A 19,575-nucleotide genomic window follows, 5' to 3' on the forward strand; every position below is an offset into this window, starting at 1 on the left:
TATTCAGATCATACATATTAAAGTTCAGTAAAAATAAACATGTTATAAATAAACTAATTTGAATGAGAAAAAAAACGGTGAGAATGTGTTGTAATATTAATCATAATAATAATGAATAATACTGCACTTTTTATACAGCATGACAGGAAAACATCAACAATCTCATTCCAATTTTTTCACAGATTGTCGAGTTGACTGCATTTGTAAAGTGAATTATTTAAGTCATTGTAGGAAAAATATTTTTAAAAATGTATAGAAACATTTTGTATTTGCATGTTTAATTTTCACCCAAGGCAAGGTTTTAGATTTAATTTAGAAATGTCCCAAATTATAGAGAAAGGGTTGCAAAAATATGCAATGAAGAAAAAATCAATACAAACTAAATAGGCTCATATAAAATTCAATTTAGCCTCCTTGGGGTCATAATCAACATTTTCCGAAGGTTAAATACCTCCTATTACTGACCATTTGCTTGAAAATATATTTTTTGTATTATTCTTATGATTAATTTTTTTATAAAATAATTATAAAGAGTACAAGGCCTTATTTATATATGGAAAGTGACTGGAACATCTCTCTTCATGACCGCTTACATGACACTCTCTAAGTTGTAACATTGTTATGTTATATTATATGGCCTCAACTGGTACTGGTAATCTTTTTATCCAATCTCTCTCTTCTCATTCTCTCTTTCATTGTTTACATGTAAACATACAAGTAGATGTTTTTTAACATGGGTGTAGGGTTTGTCTGTAGTATATGTGTGTCACATGTCTGTGTGTGCATGATTGCATGTGAGGGTGCGCCCTGGTGTGTGTGTCCATGTGATTGTATGGCGGGGTGTGTCTGAGTCTCACCCCAGGTCGTGATGAAGTGTCTGGTCTGAATGTGGGGCTCCAGTCAGAGGGGGGCACCTCACAGAAAGAGCACTCAGCTCAACCGGGTCAGCACGCACTTCTTGAACATCTACAACTGATATGTCCACTATCCCAGGCCATCATGACTGTTACGTTGCAGCCATAGAAAACCATATTCAGAGGAGACTGTTTGGACCTGGATGCTATGAAAGACAATTTTATGTCTAATCCCCCCCCCCCCCCCCCCCAACCAAAAAAACAGCTTCCAGTCCCAACCGTCGCTTCAGCCCCCTTTCCCAATCCTGCTAAGGATTATTTTGTATAATGATGAATAATTTATGAAAATCTACCCCCTGGCCCTCAACAGTGTCTCTCAATTGGCCTTGGCATTAAGCCATTCATTCCTCTGTCTGGGGTGGGAGTCGCTCATAAGCAACCGCATAATAAAATCTCATTTTCCCTAAAAGCGAATGATGCCATGACTTAAAATCTTATGAATAATTTCTAAACCTAAATTTGGACACACTCTCCCCTTTGTGAACGCTAAACAAGGATGGTGCAACTTTTCGGTATACCTTTTTACTGTGCATCGCCCCGCCAATGCACCTTTTCTTATTTCCTAGGTATAAGTCTTCCTCTTCAATTTTGACTTTTATTATTAGGAATGGGTTCTGATGATTTTCCAGTTTTGATTCCTCTTACTGATACCTTAAAAGTTCCACTGAAAATTCGTTTAGAGTTTTTATGGAAATTATGGAAGTTTTTTATGGAATAAATACCAAAAAAAGAGGAGCAATTCCATTGCCAATTGATAAGGTCATTAAATAATTAATAAATGTTAAATACTTTTTAATAATTTATCAATTTTCTTTAAAAGTAGCATAAATCCAACACCGTTATTAAGCTCATAATAAAACAATACTATACACATGAAAAAAAAATTGGAAAGATATCTTAAAATACTGCTGACAAAACTCATAATGTGTATCTTTAGATACAAGCTGTCATATGAACAACCAGTCATAAACTTATTCAAGCCTTACACTTAGTGGTAAAAAAATGTGTTTGATTGACTAAAAAGAACCTGCTGATAAGAGTCATCCGTTTGGGAACCGAACTACTCCGATTGTGCTGTATGTTGTTGATTCACTAAAAAGAACTGCCTCATAATGGTCATTTGATAGGGGAATGTATGGCTACATCTGAATATGCAAACTACCCCACTATATAGCAGAAAAAAAAATAAGTATGTCAGAATTCACAGTTTTCATAAACCGGTAGGTAAAATGTATCTGAATGACACTACTTCCAGTGAGAATCTAAAGTGTGCACTTTACCATCCCATGAGGCCACGGGAGAAGATTTTTGAATGGCAGTGAAGAGACGCAACTGATGCTGTAGGTCACGATAATGACAATGTGACGGATGTAGTACATCCAGATTAAAACCTTTATATATTAAATAATATGTAAACAAACCAAAAAAACTTCATATTTCATACATGGTATATGAACAACAAGTCAGACAAGCTAATTCAGGCCCTACAATTAGTTATAGATGTAGGCCTGAATTTGATTGTATGCATTTCACTCACATAAAAAAAAAAGTCATTCAGGAATCAGTTGTGATTCACTCAAAAGAATCAGCTCACAAGAGCCAATTGTTCATGAATCGGACTACCCTGGTTGTGCAGTATGTTGTTGATTCACTCAAAAAGACTTGTTCATAAGAGTGTTGTAGATTCAGTAGAAGTGTTGCAGCACCGTTGAAAAGTATTACGTATTTCAGGAAACTCTATCAAAGTATTTTAATACAGTATTCCATCTGCATTGATGGAAGAATGCATGAGCGATAACTTTCAATAAAACGTTTAGGGTAGCAGCATGTTTTTTCTCTATTAAGGTTTACCAGACTGGTCTTTCAATGTATAATTCATTTACAGCGATTAACAAACCTGCACTTGAGAAAAATAACTGTGTTAATGTGACCCCAGGGTGGCCAGTCCCTATGGCCAAGCTAATAACACTCAACACTAGACAAGACACGTCATGCAAACTGAGAGAAGTTAGAGACAGAAATCTGAGGCATCTGTGACGTTTTTTTTTTTTTTTTCTATGTGTGTGTGTGACAGAGAGAGAGAGAGGTTTAAAGAAGAAAGACAGAGTGTTATCTGAAGCAGCAAAGCCGTCTCTGGCTGCAGGGATCTTTGATGGTGGAAATCAATAGATACTCACTGCATAGTGGCGTAACCTTGTCAGGCCAGAGCAAGGGTACTCTGGTTAAAAATGTGGGTGGAGGAAAGAGAGAAGGAGAAGGGGAGGGAGAGGAGGATGGTGAGAGTGTCATGTGGCTGCCCTCAGCAGATTAGTATGTGAGTGTCCGGTAATCAGGCCATGGCCTTAAAGGCCTTTTAAAAGCCTTCCGCTGAAGCAGATCATCTAAATGTGACCATGGCAGAGTAAAACGAACAGTGACACACATATACTAACACGGTTACTTCAGGGGTGAGAAACAAGCAAACATCCAATAAATCCTCAGCTTGTGCAGTCAGTGATGTTTTACAGAGGATTGATTCACACACACAGTCATTTCCAACAAACAGAGTCGGTCTAAAGGTTAGCCTGTAAACACATGAGCCCAGGGTCATGTGCACGCGTACCTGCACTGGTTTTGTTAAGTCCAAGACGTGTGATAGCGGCCAGCACAACATAAACAAAAAAATTACTGAGTGCACCTCAAAGAATCAGACAAAGAGCCCAGTGGCCACGTCAATGGGCGAGTGTTTGCATGCGTGTATGTGAGAGACAGACAGATTGAGAAAGATAAAGCCGGCTCTTTGAATGGGTAGGGGTACGGACAGGCCTACAAGCAGTGCCAGGGGGCACAGCCATTGTGCCAGTGTGGGCTCTTTCTTTGAGTCCCAGCTGAAACAACAGTGCTGCAATTACACCTGCCCATCTCCCTGCTCCCTGAATCTCCCTCTGTTCGCTCGCTGTCTGTAGTGCCCCTGTTGCTTCTGTTTGTTTATATCATTTAGCTTTTTTACTTTCATTTGTTTTTCTTTCTTTTTTTTTTTTTTTGGTATCTCATGCTTTTTGTGACAGGGCATGGGGGCTGCCTTTGCCTCCAGGAAATAGCAGACAATTTGCAGCAGCTGTGATGCGCAATAATACAGCAAATTCACTTACTGAATGACAACGGCTTTGTTGACAAGCCAATTCAATTAGCCAGTGAAACCAACGGGAGTAGCAAGCGGGCAGCCAGTCAGACCCCGGGTCTCTCTCTCTTTCGCTCTCTCTCTCTCTCTCCCCTTAATTCCCTACATCTCTTTCTATCTGTCCAAATGAGAGGATGGCTGTGTGCCTGTGTTTGGCACTGAGAGAGAAGGCCAGAGTTCTGGCCGTTCTGTAGTCAATGAGAGCTGAATGAGTAGTGTGTGTGAGTGTGAAGCTGTGTAATGCTAATTAATGGTAGTTTTTCACACAGACTCACTGGTAATGGCAGCAGAGCTATTATAGCATGGCTCTGACCTATGCCCAGACAAACTGGCCTGCCAGCTTGACCCAGCTAATGGCGGAAGAGGAGTGGGGCCTGCTATTATGCCTTGATCAATCATTTTCCCAGGGCCCCATGTAAAATGTATTGCGCTTGTCTAAGCTAATGTATCGATATTGGACCTTAGGAGACAGCTTAGTCAGACTCGCTCACTTGTTAGCTTAATTATTTCACCTCTTTAATATCCTGTTATTAACATGTACGTGTGTGTGGGTGTGCTGAGAGGTGTGGACTCTGCTACCACTCTTTTTCAGTCCTTCTATCTTCCCCCATCTCTTTTTGTTCACTTTTTTCTTGTCAGGAAAAATAGCGGATGTAGTCTTTAACGTGAAGTGGGCATTTTCTACGCTTCCTGAAGTTTACTGTTATTAAAGACTCCCTCAATCAAATTATAGTGAAATTTTTTTAATTCAAATTATATGGAGAAAGTGACAAAAGCCATTTGCAAATACTTCAGATTCATATGTTGCGCTAAGAAGTCCTATATAAATTGTCACATTTTTCTCAACAGACTGAAACCAGTCTTTAAATACATGTTCTATAAACTATATATCTCTGAATTGCTGCTCATACTTTTCTCTTTGCCGTTTTAATGCTATCTAAATAGTCAAAAGTGTAGCAGTTTACTGTGCATGTAATTAAGTAAGTCATTTAAATAGCTCCTTGTTACAGTAACCATTGAAAAGTTGGCAACACTGGCTTTTAGTGTTAAGAAATCAAGAAGAATAAGCCGTGTTTGAAATCGCCCACTATACTCTCATTCACTATTCCCTACATTATTCCAGTAATATGTGAATGAGCGAATTCGGACACTGAGTGCAGCTTTTGCATAGTTTGTGCTTGCTGTTTAATAATCATTTGAAACTTAGGAAACTGGCAGCTCTAGTAGTAATGAAAAGATTTATTTTGAACTCTTATGGAAACTAGCATGTATAACCCTTAATTTAATAATTTAATAATCAATTAAAAATAAATGTATACGATATTGCGATTTACCGACATTGGTCAAGCGGTTTGGAAAATGGATGGATGGACAATTCAGCCACAGACGCCATGTTCTGGCGAGGCGTGGGAATTAATTCGGCACTACCCTCACAGTGCATTATGGGTGTGTTGAGCATATACATTGGTTGTACTCTCATTATTGCGGTGCATTATGGGATTAAATGAGTGCACTTGATAATGTGCACAATGGTTAATGACAACTAAATGGCTGGGCCCTATTTAAGAGTATAGGGGAGGGGATTTTGGACACATCCATAGTCTGTTAGCATCTACTGCTAGCATTTGATAATTGAAAAAAACATATTTAAAATGTATCTCACAAGAGTTCCTAATGAACGGCCAGCAGCAGCAAAACTAATTCATTAAAGATGCTTTCAGTTTGTGTGGCTTGCACACCATCTTGGCTCAATATGGAACAGGTCCCTGGAGGTTGTCCACCCCTCCCTCCAGCAACCAGCCCTAATCGCACCTCTGCCCTCCTACCATGACCTTGGGAAGAGCACTTGACCCACCCTGTGGGTCATTGCTGGTGGTTGTAACTGGAGCGCAGAGCTGTTTATGACAGAGCTGGCCGTGTTTAGTCCAGTGGAGAAATGCTAAGGGCCAAAGCTATTCAAAGAGCCCCTGAAAACTAGAGCCCCACTGTTCCACTGAGTCCCAAAGGCTTCAGATGAGCACTAATGGATGCAAATAAAGCTGATGTGTCACCTGATACTTTTAATTTTAGAGAAGGAATACACAGCCACCACAATCAGAGACCCCCATTATTCGAGAGCAGTTAGTGCTGAAGGTGCTATGCTGATTGCAATACTGAACAGAATATGCTGTGCATTTTCACACTGATTTTAAAGGAAAGTCATGTTAAAGTCAGAATGTAATGGAAGTAGCGACAGATCATATCTTCAGTTTTGAAATGTACATTCAAGTGTAACGGATTATCCACAATATAGGATGGGGACTTAGTTCAATTCATTGGTGGTTGTTTATGGAGGCAGGTCTGAATGTGAGCTTTTGATCGATTGTAAGAAAGGGACAGTGTTTAAGTGGACTAAATAATTGGAGAAATCTGAAAGAAAAGTTTGTAGTTCTACCAGTAGATTGAGTTATGACATTTTGACTAAAAAGGTTTTTAAAAAAAAATGCATGAATGATTCATTCATATTAAGATCTTTAAGATGCATTAAAAATAGGGTGAATTTTTAATGCCAACTTTAAAATGTTGTGTTTTGTTTACTACAAAATCTTAAGATGTTGAGATTGATGGAGCCTTTTTGGCATGTGGGTGCTAGAAAGCCTAGAAAAACATGGAGCCAAGCTTACAGTATATCAAAGAGGAAAATCGATGGAAAATGGCCCGTAGTTGTTCATGACATATTTAGCTAAAGCAATTTTCCCCAAATAATATCACTGCATAATATCAGTATATATGCCAAAAGCTGTTACTTGTCCATGGGAGTGCAGCAACCAGTGAAGCTCCGCAGACTCCGCGTGGGCCTAGCCGTGGCTGATTTGGTATTCACAGGATGTTCTTGCTTTTATTTTGCAGAGATTTAGTGGCGATGGAGTGAGTAGGAAGTCCTCTCTCAGGTGCTGTGGAAGTCAGAGAGAGGGTACAGAGAGAGGAGAGAGTAATAAAGCGCTGATGGTAATTTAAAAAGCAGGCATGCATATCTGAGACTGGCCATGACACCCCTCTGTCCTCTACCCCTCTCCCTCTCTTTGCTTACCGGCCTTCCATTTTTCTTTTTCTCTTCATTTCCTTTCCCCCAGCCTAGACAATCAATTTCCGCCCCTGGCATAGCGTTCATCTCTCTTTTCCTCTCCCTCTCTTTTTCACTCACTCTCTCTCTCTCTCTCTCTCTCTCTATTCTCATGGTCAGATGACTGGAGCTGACCTTTTCGCTATAACCCGTTATTAGAGAAACTGACATTCAATCCCTGAGCCCGGAGGACACGGAGAGCCAGCGTCAGTCACCCAGGCCCCCACTGCTGCCCCTGGCTTGCCCCTGACCCTCCCCTTCACGCCACGCAACCCGTCAATCAACCCGCTATCCTCAGGCGTCCGCCATACCACCACAGCCTCTGAGAGAAAGGTGCTCTTCGAGAAGGACGGTCTTCAGGGTCATGTGACCGTCACACCTGTGAGCCGGGCTGTTGTCAGTCGGGGTCACAGTTACTACACAGTAAAACTGGGGAAAATTTTGCTTTTCACAGTTACATTACTACGACCCCGTTTACACCTGATATTAAGATTCATTTTGGGTGACCATTGCCTTTGTTGTGAAGAATTTAACTTAATTTTATTTCATTTTATTGTTTTATATGATCAAAAGTGACAGTAAAGATATTTATAATGTTACAAAAATTTTATTTCTATTTTGAAAATAAATGCTGTTCTTATTTTTCTATTCATGAAAGACTAATACATTAATTAGTCATTAATACTAATAATAAGAAATGTTTCTTGAGCACCAAATCAGCATATTTCAATGATTTCTGAATGATCATGTGACACCGAAGACGGGAGTAATGGCTGCTGAAAAATTGTATTTAAAATACAGTAGTCAGCATTTGAAGTGGATCAAAACTTTTTATCAAAGTTATACATGAATTTTGAACAAAACCCATTCTTGTCTTAGGACAACTTTGATGAAATTTTTTTATCCACTTCAGATATTGACTAAAATACAAAAGTTATTTTAAACTGTAATAATATTTCACAATATTACTGTTTTTAATGTAGTTTTGTTTGAATAAATGTAGCATTGTTGAGCATAGAGACTTCTTGCCAAAAATCGTACCAAAAATCAGAGACCCTCCCCTCGAAATTCGAAGTGGTCACACATCTAAGGTCCGTTTTACTATCGGGTGTAAACAATAATGTGCCTTGGCTGACTACTTGTGATCGGATGTGACCCGAGACAGATCTTAATAGCCCACCAAGTTTAAACAAAGGCTAAAAAAAAATTAGAATCAAGGAAGGGAATAAAAATAAATAAAATCAGGTTTGCTTTAGGTTTAAAGTGTTCTCATTAAATGTTCATTACCATTGGAGTTTAATGAGCTTTTGAAGAAAAGATTAAATGGTAGGCGATGGTGGAAAATTTGATACAGAAAAACAGAGGCATAATTTGCTAGGGAATCAATTCAGCCTTTTTTTTTTTTTTACAGCAAAGTTTATTGACTGACCAGATGAGACACAGACACTGGCAATTTGGACCGACTGCATGTGTGCTTTACACAATGAAAACACACTTTCTCACACTAATTATTTGCCCTTTGCCTTGGCAGAGAGGGGGGCTCAGGTTATGATAATTTTGTTATTTTTAGGTAATTGTTTCCAGTGTGCAAGTTCATGAACATTAAAGGGCTTGCCGCGTTTTTAATCTAGTGGATGAAGGTTTAACGGCAACGGCGATGTGCTCTAATGACAGGGGAGCCAATCATCGGCTCTCCTCACGCACATGGCAGAGCAAATAAACGGCCACTGGGCTGGGCTGCCTGCTCTCTCAAATTCTCAGTTCCTGCAGAGGCTTGCATGCAGCCTCATATGTGTGCGTGTTTACTTACAAAAGTGTCACTCAGTACAGTGCAGGTGAGGAGCAGGTATGTAGGACGGGGTGTGGTCCAGGCCAGTCGAGCAGGTCAAGCATGTGACCAGCGCCAGCGGGCAGAGGGTGTGGAGCAACCCGAAGAGATAAGCGGAAGAAGGGCCAATCGGGGCCGATTCAGCTTTAGGTACAAAGTGTGCCTGCGGGAAGAGGAGGAGAACTAAAATTTCACACACTCACATACATAAGCCTTCGGGCTTTTTCCACTGTTTCACAAACAAAAATTGATATAGATGAGTCAGTCTCTCATGCTCAGGTTAACCTCTCAGTGCTCACAAGACAAAAGAACACTCACACTTGTACAGTGAACACACATAAAGCAGAACTCAATGTATGATACACATCTTCAGATGACTTTAGTATGATTGAAAATGAAGTGCACTGAAGTCTATTAAATGTAGGTCTGACAGTACACTTTAACCATATTTCAAAAACAATACAATTATGAATTTACATCAAAATTGACTCTAAAGTTCAGCTAATTGCATTTAATATTTTAAACTATAAGACATTTTCATTGATTTAATATCAGTTAACATGCAATTCATTGTCTGAACATTACATGCAGTTCACAGCTATATTCTCTGAAACACTATTAATTCCGTAATAAGTAGCCTACTCTTTTTTAAAGTGTGCTAAAGTTCTTTTGTGCAAGGATGACCTTTCAATGAGCCATAAAATGTTACTGTTGTCACCTGCCATTTTCTCAAATAAGCTTTTGCTCTTCTTAATGTGTTCTATGCGAGGTCCTTGTGTTTGAACAATTTGGAAACTTTTGGAAATTATCCAATAATGTGGTAATATGGTAAAAAAAAAAATGTTTTTAATTGTGTAACTGTATAATTTAAAAGTTTCTGTAAAGGAAATGGGCAAAGAATGCTTTGTAATGTCACTGTTGTTTTACCACTATGAGCACATTTAATTGAAAATCACTCAACTCATCAGGACATTCTGAAAAGCCTGTCTGGGTTAGCAACAGTAGCAAAGAGGGCAGAGCTTAGCAAAGGCTCAGTTGTGTGAGCAGAAATTCTATCATTTACATAAAGCTGAGCTATCAGAAATAGTCAGTAATGGGGTACAGAAGCACTTTAAAGTAGTGCAGCTCATCTCAAGGGCCTGGAATCTGGGCCTGGTCTCAATAACAGAGTCGGCTTGATAATGTGAGAGAAAGAGTCAGATGAAAGAAAAAAAGAAGAAATTCTCCACACACATCCTTAAAATAATTAGAACATGTAATCCACCAAAAAAGGTTCAAATTTACAGGAGTAGATGACCCAAAAGGCTTACCTCAGTTTAACAAGCCTCCACAAGCACCAAGTGCTGAGCTGGGCAACTGAGGCTCCTGGCTCCTGGGAAATTGAGGACCACTGCATTAATGCCACTTGCTGGATGGGTAAGTGGCAGACATTAGCAGACATTAGCAAGCCTTGCAGGAGCAGTGCATCAGAATCTACTCGAGTCTGCTGGTCATAAACATCCATTATTTTAAAACTGAAACTCAGTTTCTAATACATGAAGGACATTTTGGGCAGAAAAGATTTGGAGGGGGATCTTGCCCCCTTTTCCAAAGTGGTCTTGTCTAAGAGAGTTCCGGAATGTTGACTGAGCTGACCCGAGTCATTTAGCATGATAAGTAATAGGCACCTGTGGCCATCCACAGCATTCCAAGAGGACAAGACCACTGATATGATCAGCTTCTCCAAATACTGATTTCTAGGGCTGAGCACAGAGGTCAGCAAGTACACACACTTACTTACACACACACACACACAAGTATAAAGAGGCGCGCAGCCATCTTTAGAATTTTAAAACTGTAAGACACCTTATCATTCAAAATGAAAACTATAAATGGTTTAACATTACATATGAATATATTTTATTTAAATATTTTTGTATGTATTTTGCCAATATGCCACCTCGTAATACCTGAAACATTGTCAACAGTGAATTTATGACAACGGCAGCTGCTGTTTTTTGCAGTAAATTTAACGCGATATATTTTTTACTTTTTTCTTCTGTGGAATAAATGTGAAAGGATTTTCCATGTACTGAAAAGGAAAAAAGAAAAACGTAAAATTTTTCAAATTCTCTTTTAGAAGAAAGTAAGTCATACAGGTTTGGGTAAACATGATGGTGTTTTGGTGAACTGGAGTGAACTGGAGAAAAAAAAGTGTCGGACAGTTCAAACTTTGGTCTGTTTGTTTGTGTGTGTATGTTGAATTAGAGGCTGTAGGAGAGTGTCCTCACTGAAATAAATATCTCTCTGACCTTGCACGTGTCATCGCTGTTCAAACACAAATACACTGGTCACTATAGCTGAAGACACCACAACTTATGGGCCCCTACTATTCCAGCCAAGGCAGGAAATGAAAATGTTGATGAAGAGGGTATCGATCGCTCAAATTAATTCGGCCCTGATGGCCTAATAGTCACGGTGTGGTGTGTAAACAGAAAATCCCTAACGCAGGAGGGTGAGACAGAAACAGAGAGCAAACCTCATCCACTCACTTCATAAACTGAAGTCTACAGAGTCAGGTTTCAGACATTGAGATTCAATGTATTGTCTTTACCAGACAGGTTAATGTAAGGGCTTTTCACACGGTCACATGTTAATGTAAAAAGGAAGGAAGCTTTGACGCTGTTTGTAATAGAAGTGTTGACCATAAGGATAGTGGGATCATTAGAGGAAGTGAGGTAAGCAGCTGTTTATGTTATTGGGATTTTTTTTTTTTTTTTTTTTTCATTAGGAGCTGACTATGATTCTTACTCATTTGATCTGTATGTTCAGATATATTGTGTTGGCAAAAAAAATACACGATTCTTTGATGGACAGAAAGACAGCATATAGGCCTATTTGAAAAAGATGTTGTTTTTTTGTTTGACTTGTTTTGACAAGTCATTACTGTCAATTTGATCAATACAATGCATCCTTGTTCAATAGTGTCAATTTCTTTTTTTCTTTCTTTCTTTTTTTTTACTGACCCTAAACTTTTTAATGGTAGCCTAATGTATGTTTAATTACAGATAACTTAACTCCTAATTTGTTATCTACTTTTTTTTTTCATAAAAAAATTATAATAATAATAATGCTAATTTGGTTGCTCCAGAAGAACTGTCGCTGTTATACTGTAATTCACTTTGAATAAGATCATCTCCTAAAAAATCATTAAATCTTTTACTAAATATTAATATGAGAATAAAATTTAACATATCACATATTTTGATAACAGATAAAAAATAAAATGAAATAAAAATGGCAGATGAAAAACACCACTTTATGTGAAATATATAGCAAAATAACAATAACCTGTCTGCACTTTCAGGTTTCAAGTTTTTACATTTGTAAAAATCTCTTATAAAAGCATCTGAACATTATTCAGAACTGATTGGCTGAACATGACTTCAATCTCAAGTGCAACCTTTGCTGGCTCTCCCCTTCCATTCAGCAGCATGTGTCAGGCCAGACATATTGTAGTTCATGAAAGGGTCTGAGACACTGCAGATCAACCAGATTGTGTAGCATGCAGAGTTCAAAACACCCCCCTCGGACAAGCAAACATAGTGAGGCTGGTGGGGCTGTGTGTGTGTGTGAGGGGGGGGGGGGGGGTGCTGTATGGTAGGCATGCTGCACCGGTGGCCAATCTCAGCACAGTTCTCAGAGGGAGGAGTTGCACGATCCTCCTCTTGGATTCAGACATGCAAGACACTTCCTTTCTAGTGGGCCGCCGCACAAAGGTGCTCAGTCATGTGAAACTTAATCTGCAGCCTTGCCATGCTGACCTCTCACCCCCACCATCTTAAGACTGAGAGAAAGAGTGAGAGCTGTGCTTAGACTGAGGGAAACGGCGTGGAGAACATACCAGAGAGACCATGAAGTTGTGAAATGAAGATGGAATGGCCTTTTCAAATCGCTTACAACACATGAAAAATGGTTTCTGTGTTCCTGCCACATTTCTCTGTGTGCTTGTTCATGCCTCTGTGTGTATGTGCATGACTCTGGGGATACAAATGTGAACGAGTGTCAAAACGGGCTTAAGCGGTAGACAGAGTGCACTGGGGGTCACTTTAACACAAAACAGTAGGACCACTAGACAAAACACAGCCTCAATCCTGCCCACACTGTTCTTCCCCGGCCCATGTTATCCGATCACAAGAGATCAAGCAAGACAGATCGACATTGACACATGGTATTGTTGTATGAAACAGAAGTTGCGATCGTCTTATGTGCCCTTGTAATCTTTAATCAAATACAGTAATGTATCCTCCCCCCTCGCAATGAAAACTCTTCTCTGTGCAACCAGTCACTCACACGAGAACGCAGCAATAGCAAACGACAACGATCCAATCAAATCCCGACGGATAAAATCAAGTCCTGCCCTAATTTTTTCTCATTCAAGAATGTGGTTTTGGACTCCATTTACACCTGTACTTACAACTGACCACTTTTAAACGGACCATAGTTAATAAAGCAATGCCTCACACCTGTCCCATCCTCCCCTCCAAAGCCCTCTACCAGGCATTAGGAACTGTCCTGAAAAAAATCTGTGATTCAACTTCAGCCGTCCTCTATGATTACCTCATTTTCCCCCCACCCCCCCACCCCTATCTCTATCGTAGAGAAGGTGACCCAGGCTGTTCATCTCTACAGCTGCAATTAACCCAGGTCACCCTGCACAGCTCCCAGAGTTGAGCAGAAACGAGACGTGTTAACAGCCAGCACGGACAGGCTTTTTTTTTTTCTCCCGCAGATTAGCTCCACTCTGCCTGGACGCACTGCCTCGCTCTCAACCATCAGGCTACGCTGGGATTAAGGCTGCGCCAGATGCCCAGAGGAGAGGAGAAGAGAGGTGAAGGCTGTTGTATATGTGGGTGTGAGAGAAACTACAGACTGTCACCACAGACAAGCACTTGCAAACTGGAAAACAGATTACTGGCCAGTTAATACAGATACAACTTCAGCACACACACTTATAAATGTTTTTCCTTAGGGAGTGAACTTGACTCTCTGACCTTTACACTCCAGACCATCTATTCACACACACACACACACACACACACACACACACACACACACACACACACACACACACACACACACACACACACACACACCCTGCCCTTCAGTCCGCACAGTCTTAACTTTATCTCAGTTGTCCACACCTTGCATTCCAAGTCTCTTGTCTATCTATAGACTTTAGCCTTCCCAGCTCAGCAAACAGCCAGGGTGAGAACAAGGCCAGCCATTAGTCCAACATGCCCCAGGGCGCTAAAAGAGGACAAGAGAGAGACACACACACACACAGGAAGACACTGATAGATTTATGGTAATGACACACTCACTCTGTTGACCATGCAAGGGCAGGGGACTCGGATAAGTCACCAAACACTAAACTCCAACATCTGATGTCTGAGGTTCAAGGCTTGAGGTGTGTGTGTGTGTGTGTGTTAGTTCCTATTTATTTGTGTATTTATTTATTTATTTATTAAGTCTTGATATCTTATGCAATTGTCTTCTCAAGTAAATTTATATCCAAATGTATCAAAGGTGATATTAATAAATGTGTAGTACTCTCAGCTCAGATTAACACATTTAAATCCATTCTGCAGAAATCCACTGGTGTTTCCCCCCCCCCAAAAAAAAATCTGCACAGAAAATGCAGGAAATATCCTGCATTCCGTTTGCGCAAGCAGATGACTAACCTCTTGACCTCTTTAAAAGTATTATGCGACTGACGGGTTTTATTGGGCTTCGTGACAACTTAATAAAAGTCATTTCTCATGTGTCTTTAAATATGTGAACCTATAACTTCATTAATGCTCACAGAAGGTATATTCGACTGTATGTACAGTATGTTCTAAAAATGATACGTCTCTCCTGGGCCTCACGCCACTGGCGAGAAAAAGAAAGAGAGTCCATATGTGACATAGTTACAGGCCGTTCAAATGACACACCTTCTAAGAATTCAACACGCCTCATTCAAACAGGCTGTTATCTCCAAACAGGGCTCAGTGTGGGCTGCGGGCTCTGTTTATTCAAACCTAAAGGGCATTGCAATCTCCACAACAAAGTGTTCACCTGGGATCAATCAGTTAGCTTATTAAAGCACTAACAATATTCAAATGATGCTGCTGCTGTTTAAGTGTGTGTGTGTGCGCATGTGTGTACGTGTGTGTATTTTGCTCCCCTGCACCATTTGTGATTAATTATCCCTCACAAATCTAATCATAGAACACACATGGTTGCTTCTAACTATCTATCTGTTGTCCTGTGCTTGAGGGGGAAAAACAACAATGAAGAGACTGATTCCACCTTTAATGAGATTGGAGTCAGCATACAAGTTCTTGTGGCATTGCTCGACCCCCATTCACCAAGCAGGTGTCCATTTCTAATGACTCCAAGATCCTGACAGCCTGCCATTAAAAAAGGTGAGAGAGAGAGAGCGGGAGAAAAATAACATGTTAGATATGGCTCACTGGAATGGGGATAAAATGACACTTGACCAATTGACCCCACAAACCTTTGAACAGGCCTGTCAGGGTCAAAGGTTGAGCTTGGTGTGATGTCTGAGGGCTAATCTAGTTCCCATAACCTCCTAACCAACGCCATTTGACCAAAGGTAAGGAGTTGTCTCCAATGTTTTGTGTCTCCTTGAGATCAAATTGTTGTGTAAGTTGTGTCTGTGTGTAAATTGCAGTGCGAGGCCGTTCTGTAAGAGCCAAGTAGTTTGCGTTCAGATGATGTGCTGTAAATCTAAGCTTGGTTAACTGTCACATACTTTGAAAGCGGGCGCGAGGTGGTCATTGTCCATTAAGGTGCACTTACTTTGTGCCCACTCAGCTCCACACACCGCACGATTAACAGAGCAAAGCCAAGCTGGGGTAAAGGAAATGATGCAAAGCTAGTTCAACAAACAAGACGGGCATTGGCGCATTCGTGTCTAGTGATACGCAAACTCTCAAACCGACTAAAAAGTTGACAACGTGTAACGTTTAAACAACTGAGTCAACCACTGTTTAGACAGCGGTACAGTCCTCTTTGGCAACCTCGTGCTGAATAGCCCAGAGCAGAATGCCTGCCAGCGGGCCATAAACACAAGGAACTTTTGATCAGGAGACCAATTTGCACGGCCAAGCCCACAAAGACACAAAACTAAAACAAACCATGCACCTCAGTGTTTTGAGACTCACATTTTCCAAGTCACTGGAGAATTCTGAACTACAAAACGCAGGGAAAAGGGAAAAGAAGGATATCTGGGGATACTGAGTGAGTAATGCCCATATGGATTTTTATAACAGTGAGAACATAATAACAGTGCCAGTGTTTTCCGATCTTGTTGTCTTTTGTTATCTGTATATATATTGTTGTATTAGTTGCTAGTTTGATTTTTGACAGGCCATGACAGGGACAGACGGAAAATTCTTGAAAATGAACTCACTCTCATGTCGTTCCAAACCAGTGGAACACAAAAGGAGAAGTTTAGTAGAATTCCCAAGCTGCTTGCTTCCACACAATGAAAGGGGATGGAGACCAGGAGCTGCCAAGCTGTTAAACGGGAAAAAAAGGCAGCATGAAAGTAGTCCATATAACTTTCACACCAAATTACAGATCTTCCCAAAATCATATAGCTTTACATATAAAAAAAATAAAAATAAAGCAGTTTGAAATATGTTTTAATCAATGGAAATCTTATATATATTGCTTGATAGCCATGGTCACCATTCACTTCCATTGTATTGGAAAGACCAATTTGGGCATTTAGACTAACATCATACTTTTCTGTACCACATAAGAAAGCTACAGGGGACATGAGGGTGCGTACATGATGGCAGAATTATCATAAATACAGCATTAAAGTCTGTAAAACTTTATGTGAGCATTCGTTGATCAGCCGTGGAGAGAAAAGTCAGTGATTTGTTTTATTTGTCTGTCTGTAGTGTAGCATTGTTTGAGTAGAGTGACATGTTGTCCTTAAGAGCCAGATGAATAAATGGGAATGATTGGGTAGGGAGGGGTTGAAGTTTTGCGTTTTTCACACCTGCCAAAACACAATAGGCCTCTCTAAACACAAGTGGCTGAAGGGAAATCTAAAAGAAACACATCTCCGCCTGGTTTTATGGATTTGTGTTAGACAAAGGAGAAAATTTGAGAGTGCATCATTATAAAAAAAAACTTGGTTTGTGGTCAAGGCCTTATTCCACTATACAAAATTAACTTTTGTTGGGTTTTGTAGCATATTAAAAATAAAAGAGATATACGAAATAAAGGCGGATTCAATAGTGATCTTGCATATAAGCTGTGTATGTGGTAAACTGCTAAGCTGCTCTTCTGACCTAAAGAACTGGTAAGGTAACACATTTTAAGTCACTTGATCACATGACCCCAGAGATCTGCAAAGCAGCCTGAAGGCCCTCCTTCGCCCAAGGGCTGAACACACCAAGCACACAGTAGCGGGCAAAGGAATGGGGGGAGGGGAGAGGTGCCACGAGTGCAGTAGAGCTGCTCAAGACGACCTTCCCAATTATTATATGCATACACAGAGTGGAATTCAAGGAATTAAAAGTTAAACACCATCATGCTTTAGTATGATGCTCAGCGGTGTGTGTGTGTGTGTGTGTGTGTGTGTGTGTGTGTGTGTGTGTGTGTGTGTGTGTGTGTGTGTGTGTGTGTGTGTGTGTGTGTGTGTAAAATATCTATATATATAAAATTAAAAGACAAAAATGCAGAGAGAAATCTTTGTCACCAGACACAGATATACTTTTTTATATTTTTTTTATTAATTGTTTTCAATAAAGGGACAAAATTGGTTGGTGAACAGGATAATGTAGACAACTGCCAGAAAACACAGACAGTGGTTTCTCCAATAAAATTTAACATAGACCAGAAACAAACAAAAAGCAAGTCTGTCAATGACCTTTGGTCATTCTTTTCTTTAAAAAATAAAAAAATTATAAAAAAAAAATGAAAACAAACGAACGAACAAAAAAAGGATCCATTGTATGTCTCCGTTTTGAACAGAGTATTTAAGCAATAATAAATAGTGACTCCCATTGAAAAAGATAAAGTTCAAGTTCAAGTTACAACAAACAGCTCTCATAACAGGAATAGAAAAGGCTGATAACAAAATATTCCGCATTGCCATTTACAAAAGAGTATGAACTTAAGTGGGCTGCTCCTTTAGTTCCATTTCATTTTTAAATATGCTTTGCATATGAAAGTCGTCCCAATCTAAATATAAAGCACCATTTAATATTTGGCAATGAAAAAAAAAACACCTGCAAAACATTGATTATTTGAATGATTTTTTTTTTATTGTTTGTTTATTTACTGGTATTTTACTGCATATGAAGTTAGCTTTTTTTCAAGATGCTGGAATGTATTCAGGTGAGACAGGTGAAAAGACAGAAGCACACTACAGAACAACCCAACATTAGCTTGCTGTACTGCATACAGAATGGCAGCAGAGGAGATTTTAAAAAAGAAGAACAGAAAAAAAGATATGTACAACCACCTGTTTTAGCTAGTGTGGACATTCTCAAAAGACTCCTCGGGGAAACCATTGAATGGCCTCCTTTGTTCAATGCCACATACTTTAATTTTTTAATTTGATTTTTTTTTTTTTTTCGTTTTCTTTTTTTAAACATACAAATAATTCGCACTATATTATCCTGCCAAATTAAAAAAATATACCGTGGCAGCTTGTTGTTTTTTTCCACTACCAAAAAAGGTACAATAATACCTTTTGAGAGAACAAGCAACAGTTAAAAATACAAGCCTCAATATAAATACTGTAGTACCTACACTAGGTGAACATTTAATTCAAATACCATTCTAGAAATACAGAAGAAAGTAGACCATAAATGTGTTTTAGCATAGGAACCGACATGATGTGCATTTTCCTATATTTAAGTTTCTCTATTATATATTTTATATATAATCTTAAACCTTTCCCCAATGCAAGTTTGACCTGAAGAGCTGTGAAGAGCCAAGATGTAAAAAGAAAAAGCAGAAAAAAAAACATATTTTTTCCCATTTTATATATAATGTGATCAAGTCTTGAACACCACCAAGACAAAGAGGAAAAGAGAAACAACAAACTTAAATACAGTTTCCCCTAAGATAATGAAATGTTACCTTTTAAAAAAGTCATTTTATTTTCATACTTAAAAAAAGATTTGTACAAAAAAAAGTTCTTGCAGTGAAAGCAGCAAGTTTCAATTGTCCGTACTTTGTCAAGCACTGTGTGCTTTGACACAATAATATTATATCGGAGTTGGGCTTTATCTTCGTGAGGTGAGAGGAGGAGTTGGCTTTTTTACATTAAATAATGACACCATGTTCGATTCTTTTGGAAGTTTTCCCTCTCGTGAATACCTGTAAACTGGGAAACTTTAACAGTGCACTTCGTTGTCCAACAAGCAAGCAATTGTAATTTATACTCAACTACTATACTTCCAATTAGCATGTCTAATACAAAAAGAAGGGCAGAGTGGCAGGTGCTGTCTAAACACCAAAAACGTTGTCTAAAGTCCTTGATGTCATAATGCAG

Source organism: Scardinius erythrophthalmus (assembly GCF_964197995.2).
Source record: "Scardinius erythrophthalmus genome assembly, chromosome: 21".
Taxonomy (NCBI): Eukaryota; Metazoa; Chordata; class Actinopteri; order Cypriniformes; family Leuciscidae; genus Scardinius; species Scardinius erythrophthalmus.